The following is a 6,000-nucleotide window of genomic DNA, read 5'->3' on the forward strand; positions in this document are numbered from 1 at the left end:
AATGTGTTCTCCAGGGAAAGAATCATGGATCAGAGCTTCTCAGACGCTTGAGCACTCAGTCTTTAGAGTCTCAATCATCAGAAATAACATAAACACGTTCATCCCTTGCCTCGACATAGCACCATAGCTGTAATGCATGAGACTGATCTTTTAAAAATCACATCAGAATGTAAACACTCAAATGACCACAGTTTCCCCTAATGCTTTTATGGCTGCCCACGTTTTCAAAGTGCCACTCTGGGAAAACCTCCCATATCTTATATTGAGCTTCTGAGCATGCCAAGAAAGTCCCCCTCATCCCTCCATAAGCTTGCTTCTGCTGTTGGATATATATATATATTTTTTAATCCTCAAACAGTATCACGCAATACAATGACCCCATGTTGACCAGACTTTTAGCTATTTCCAAAAACCAAAGCCATCTTTGGAGAGCACAGCTTTGCAACAGTTTCTTTTTTTTTTTTAATTTTTATTTATTTATGATAGTCACAGAGAGAGAGAGAGAGAGGCAGAGACACAGGCAGAGGAAGAAGCAGGCTCCATGCACCGGGAGCCTGATGTGGGATTCGATCCCGGGTCTCCAGGATCGCGCCCTGGGCCAAAGGCAGGCGCCAAACTGCTGCGCCACCCAGGGATCCCGCAACAGTTTCTTATAATCTCATTTTCAGAAGTTACACTGTCTCTCAATGACACCTACCTAGCTGTTCTAATAAAAGTGCAACATGGCAACAGGCAGGCAGCATGGTGACCCTGAGCTTCAGAGACCCACACATCCAGTCTTTCCACTCTGGTTGCCTGGTACAAACTTGTTGGTGTGGCCAAAACACCAAGGATCCAAGAGGAATTCGAGGAGAAGTCCTCAAGTTCAACCTGGTCCATGAATGTCTTCTGTTATGGTTAATAAATATCTGTCTTCTTGAACACCTCCAGGGATGTGGAACTCACTCACTGCTCATTCCATTTCTGGAGAGATCTGTTGTTGTTTGAGGAGAAACAGTTTATATCCGTGGCTTCAAATTGTGCTTTGTGAATCACACAGAATAAGTCTAATGCCTCTTCCTCTATATCACAACAGCCTTTTTAAAAAATTATTTTATTTATTCATGAGAGACACAGAGAGAGAGAAGCAGAGACATGGGCAGAGGGAGAAGCAGGCTCCCCACAGTGAGCCTCATGTGGGACCCAATCCCAGGACCCTGGGATCACACCCTGGGCCGAAGGCAGATGCTCAACCACTGAGCCACCCAGGTTCCCACAACAGCCTTTATTCTACAACTCAAAAGACAGAGGCATGGAGATGGGTGGGGTGAGGGAGGGAAGGAGAAATAGAGAGAGACAGAAAGAGAAGCTTCTCTTTTCCAAACTAAATATTCTCAGTTCTTTCACCTTTTCAAGTCATAATATTTATAAGACCTTTGAGGATATAGCACTATAGATTCAACACTGAAGTGCATTAAGTCAAATTCTACCTAATAAAAGATAACTTTCTTGCTTCCGGGAAAGATATAAAGCACACTGAAAATGATTTAACCCCTTCATATCTTTAGACTAGTTGCTATTCTGTCCAAGGAGAAAAATGTATGAATTCATGATGCTTTCAGGAAAAATAAAAAGTATTCCTTTACTTCTTAGAAGGCTTGAAGTTAGAAACTTTCTTTCCTAGCACAACGTTGTCTATTATTTTCAAAATCATCATGTGAAAAACCAGAATATCACTGCCTTTACTTCATCCAAAGCTAAATCTTTGTGTGGGAGCCACCAGCAGGAGTCTCACTGACATAGATGCTGTGGCACAATTAGAATCCTGCACTATTAGTGCAAGAAAACAAATTAAAGACTAAGAAGCCTGTGCACTTAGTGCCCAGCTAGTTCTGCTCCTCCCTTGCTTAGACCCTGGGAGTCAGGGACAGGGCCAGGGGTAGGACCAGAACTCAAGCCCCTCATTCACAGTCCGGGGCCCTTTGGATGACATCTGACTATATCTTGGTTGAAATCGCATTGTGGTTTTGATGTGTGTTTCTTTGATGGCTGGTGATGTTGAGCATCTCCTCATGCATGCTTGGGCCATCCTGCCATCTGCTTTTTGAAGGACCTATGCATGTCTTTTGCCTATTTTTAAAAATGGGTTTTCACTTTTGGTTATTGATTTGAAGTAATTTTTTTTTAATTTTTATTTATTTATGATAGTCACAGAGAGACAGAGAGAGAGGCAAAGACATAGGCAGAGGGAGAAGCAGGCTCCATGCACCGGGAGCCCGACGTGGGATTCGATCCCAGGTCTCCAGGATCGCGCCCTGGGCCAAAGGCAGGCGCCAAACCACTGCGCCACCCAGGGATCCCTGAAGTAATTTTTAATATATTCTGAATACTAGTCCCATGTTAGTTATGCCTGTTACAAATATATTCTCTCCATCTGCGCCCTAACTTTGCATTTTCTTGACGGTACCTTCGGAAAAAGCACATATTAGTAATCTCAATGGAGCCCAATTTATCGATTTCTTCTTTTATGGTTGTTCCTTTGGTGTCCTAAGAAATCTCTGCCTACTCCACATCTGTGAAGATTTTCTCCTACGTTGTCTTCTAGAAGCTTCGTAATATTAGCTTTCGTATTTAGGTCTGTATTCTATCTTGAATTAATTTTTGCACCTGCCATGAAGTAGGTGCTGTGGTTCTTTCCTCCCCTTAGGATATCCAGTCGCTTCAACATCGCTTGCACAGAACACTATCTCTGCACGTTGAATTGCCTTGGCAGCTTTGTCCAGAACTGACAATTTGCATGGGCTCCCCTCCATTCTTTTCATTTTCTCCACCCATCTCTTCGGGGTCCCGCTCTGTGCTACCCAAGCCCAGGGGATGTGTACAAATGATCACAGCAGATTGATTCATTATGACCAAACACTGAGAACAATGCACATGTTCATTAGCAAGAGAATGGATAAATCATGCTGTGTTCATGCAATGGAATACTCATTATTCAATAATAAAAACGAAGGAGCTACTGATACATGCAAATATGTGAATAAATCTCAAAAGTGTAATTTTGAGCAAAAGAAACCAGACATAAAAGAGAGCATACCATATGATTCCATTATATGAGCTTCTAGAACAGGCAAAACAGGGCTGTGGTAACAGAAACAAACTGGTGATTACCTCTAGGTGGAGACAAAAAAAGTGGTATAAGGGAACTTTTTGAGGAATTAGAAATATTCTATACTTATCTGAGATGCTGGATACATGGGTGCATCCATTCTTCAGCATTCACCCAACTGTGTCCTTTAAATCCGTGTATTTATTTAATCGTGTTTATGTTATGGCTCAGTTTTTTTTTAAAGAGGAAGAACAAAAGAAAAGTAATAGGTCACCAGATGTGGATATTCTCAGCAGGATCCCTCAAGCAAACTGTGCCGACTCAATTCATCCAAGTGTGCTGCCTGCCACGGGGTCAGGTGCACTCAGTAAAATCTGCTTTGGTTGTTTCTTAAAGACCCAAACTGAAACGTTGCTTCTAGGAAATATATGAAATCTGTTCAAATGCTCCTTGCAAGGAGGCACTCAGATGCTACTAAAAGCTGTTGCCTCACCGCTGATCTGATCAGACCAATGAGCTCAAGACTTCCTGGCCATTCTTTTGGGGAAACTCTTCATTTGTTTCAAAGCTCTTAGACCCATAGCCAGAAATCGTCCTCCTGGCATCATGTGCTGGCTGCCTTTCTACCTTCAGAGAAAGGCACGGCCAGCTCGACGCAGCATCACCTATGTCTTCTTGTGTCAAGGAAAACCAGCCTACTCACCCAGTCCATCCTCTTTCCTCAACACCACCTCTGCTTTGTGAGTGCTGTAAAGCTATGCACCAATGGAAAGCAAAATGTTCTTATCAACTAGGTGCTACAGAGCACAACTGCTCTCCTGGGAATGGAGTCAGCTGTGGGGCCCCTTCAGCAGGGGCTAGGGGAGGAGGCCTGCCTGCCCAGGATAACCGGAGAGGTAGGTAGGCAGGGTTTCTGACCTTTATTAGCCTTTGCTGATGGCTGTCATTTCCAGCTTCGTTCATGTTGCAATGAAGGTTTTCCTCTTCAAAGATCCCCTTTAGAAGAGCAAATTCTCCCAGGTGAACTCACACATTAAGCTGTCTGTGAACAAAGTGTCTTTTTCTCCACATCGGTCTGCTAGTTCCAGCACACAATGCTCAGGCAGTTGCATGGCTCACCCAGACCACTAAGACGGTGACGCACAGAGAAGCAAAGGGCAAGTCTTCAGTAAGAGGTCAGTGCCCTTCCTGGCCCAACCTGCCCCTGGTCCCCACTCTCCAGTGGGGACTGATTGCCTGCTAGGAGAGTGGATATGGAACCCAGGGCCAGTGCCTGAGGAAGGGAGGAAGGGTGCATGGGACGGGGTATGGAGCTTGAGTAGCAGGGGTTGATGACAGGAAGGAAGGGGCAGCCAGGTCCACCTTCACCTGCTGCAGGTTGGCATATCTGCTCTCAGAGAACCTCGCATATGCCAGATACTCAGAACATCCTTGTGGCTGAAACTACTTCCAATCTTCAAGGCCAACAGGTGAATCAATGATGATTTCTCTAAGAGTGATTGATAGAAAGCCCCACTCAAGGTGACCGAGATGACAGGATCCAGAGGGGAACTCTGGGATCAGGCTCAGCTTGATCCAGAACTTAATGAATGAAGCCTCAGCGTCTTTGGCACCATCACTCAGTGCTACTTTTCTGTTGTCTCCAACATCAGATTCTTCTTTCCTTGTGTGGCAAGTGGACTCTTGTTTCAGCTTATGGCCTCTCAGTTTCAATTTCAGTAGATATAAAAGTGTGTGTGTGTGTGTCAATAGCTCCTGCAAAAATCCTGACATTTGCTCTGATTAGACCAGTGTGGGTCATGTGACTATTGTAGCTGACGATTGGGGTGTAATTATGCTGATTGGGATAACGCTGGATCATAGACCCATCTCTCAAACCAAGAGGATTGAGAGTGAAACAGGAGTAAAGCTTTAAGCTAAAGTCTGTTACTTTGAGTGAACAGATATCGGGAAGGCAAAGTTCAAATGCCCATCACACAAGATGCCCACCACATAGACCTCACTGGAAGATAATCATCACAAGTACGGGACTGGTTTTTACATTCCCTGCTAGGTCCCCTTGAAAAATACCTGGCGCCAGAGTAGCTGCTCCGTAAATATTAGTATTTGTCATATGGGCAAATAAGTGAATGAAGCTGCAAACACTGGCTGAATCTGCTAACTATGGTATTACATGATTTTGTCTTGCTCATCTCTTCCTTCAGCCAAACAAGATTTTAGGGGAGAGTTGAGTCGACAACTACATCCACAGCTATATCTATCTCACCTGAGAGTTCATTTGCCACTTGAGCTTAAGGGAGACAACACATTATTTTCTGTCATGGTATAGATGACATTTGATATATACACACACATATATAATATAACCTTCATATATATCTAATATATATGAAATATATAGGTGATGTTCATATATATGAAATATATATAGATGATATACATGACATATATGAAATATATAATATATATGAAATATACAATATATAGATGATATTCATATATATATGAAAAAATATATATATATATATTTAGAGAGAGAGACTGCATTTTGGAACCCAGCTTCTAAAAAAGTCTTTCCACTCTTTATTCTCCCACAAAGAGATTAAGGAGAGTCTACTGCAGGGGGACAATGTGTTTAGAACGTCAATGGATGGATATATATATATACACACACCTGACACGGTGGCCCCAAACAGCACTGCCAATGATCACAGTACAGGCTTTGGGATTTCCAGAGCCACTCCCTTGTATACATTCAGCCTTTTCAGACATAGAGCATTAAACTACCTCCTTCCTGAGAATAAAGTTTGCCTTACCTGACTTTCTACCAACTTCTCCAGGTGTGACTCCCAAAGCCAGGAAGTTCCCTGGTCATGATGTATGTGTTATGCTGGGATTTTAGTGGGTACATA

This window comes from Vulpes lagopus, chromosome 2 (assembly GCF_018345385.1).
Source record: "Vulpes lagopus strain Blue_001 chromosome 2, ASM1834538v1, whole genome shotgun sequence".
Taxonomy (NCBI): Eukaryota; Metazoa; Chordata; class Mammalia; order Carnivora; family Canidae; genus Vulpes; species Vulpes lagopus.